Here is a 1536-nt window from a genome sequence, read left to right as displayed (position 1 = left end):
ATAAAACATATCTTAAAGTCTCTTTTAGAAACAGTGAACAGTAATAACAACGATAAATGGCTTAGAATGAAAGCTGTAGAACCCTGCACTTTCCTCATTATGTTATGGGTTCTTATTATTTATCATTGTTTGTTTTGAATTTCGCGCAAAGATACACGAGGGCTATCTGCGCTAGCCGTCCCTAATTTAGCAGTGTAAGACTAGATGGAAGGCAGCTAGTCATCATCCCCCACCGCCAACTTTTGGGCTATATTTTTACCAACGAATAGTGGTATTGACCGTCACATTATAACGGCCCCACGGCTGAAAGGACGAGCATGCTCGGTGTGACGGGGATTCGAACCCGCGACCCTCAGATTACGAGTCGAGCGCCTTAACCACCTGGCCATGCCGGGCCAATTATCATTGTATTTCCTTTTATTTATATATTTTTTTCTTGGTTAGTGATGTCAAGGAGATACTACTGTTCGTTTCTAAGTAAAACATGTAATAAGAAAATACGAGAACTCTTTGTGTTTGATTACAGTTATGGGAATATATATATCTGAAGTTTATTAGAAAATGTTTTATAAGACAAAAATATATGAAAGTCTGTTATAAAATGAAAAAATATTAGAACAAGTAATATCAACTTTTGAAATACGTTGGTCAGTTAATCATATAGATGTACGGACGTGTTTTTGTTTTTGTAAATGCCTGAAGGTTTACAGAGAAGTAATGTGGTGATTTTAAGTGCCTTAATTGGCAAAAAAAACTAAGGATTTGATAACCCGAATAAATGTAAGTTTGACAGGTTTGTTTAACGTAAAGTTACACAATCTGAGCTGTGTATGCTTCGGGAATCGAACTTCTTATTTTTATTGTTATAAGACCTGACGTTTATCACTGAGCGACCGGAAAATGATAAATTCTCTTACTGCATACAGATATATTTCTTTTGCCTTCCGCTTAAACTGACGAGTTCTGTTATCGATCGAAAGACCTTCTGTCTCCTGACTGACAAAAGGAACGTTTTTTCCACAATTTTGATTCAAAAACCGCAACATTTTGATTAAGAGTAAGCTTAAATAAGAAGTCATGGGCAATCGAAAGTTTGTCTTAGTAATTGTACTTTTATAAAAACCTGATTATATCTTTTGGCTTAAGAAAAATAAGATATCGTTTCAAATAAGTTGTCTTATATTAATGTAATAATGTGTTTTATAATTAATTTAACAAGGCATTATGGTCATAAAACATTCTTCAATTGAGTCAGAAATAAAGATACTTGCCTGTTATGGAGAAGTGCAAGAACTGTTACCATATAATTGTATTTCACGTGAATGGGAGATACTTCATTAGGTTTTCAGAGGGGAGACAGGTAGTAGAATAAAACGGATGATGAAAGTAATTTCCTATGTAATAGGCTTAACATTATTGATCAGATCACGCTTGTAAACAATATTGGCCCGGCATGGCCAGGTGGTTAGGACGCTCGACTCGCAATCTGTGGGTCGCGGGTTCGAATCCCCGTCACACCAAACATGCTCGCCCTTT

The sequence above is a fragment of the Limulus polyphemus genome, unplaced genomic scaffold (genome assembly GCF_000517525.1).
Source record: "Limulus polyphemus unplaced genomic scaffold, Limulus_polyphemus-2.1.2 Scaffold7340, whole genome shotgun sequence".
Taxonomy (NCBI): domain Eukaryota; kingdom Metazoa; phylum Arthropoda; class Merostomata; order Xiphosura; family Limulidae; genus Limulus; species Limulus polyphemus.
Note: the sequence above shows the minus strand (reverse complement) of the source record.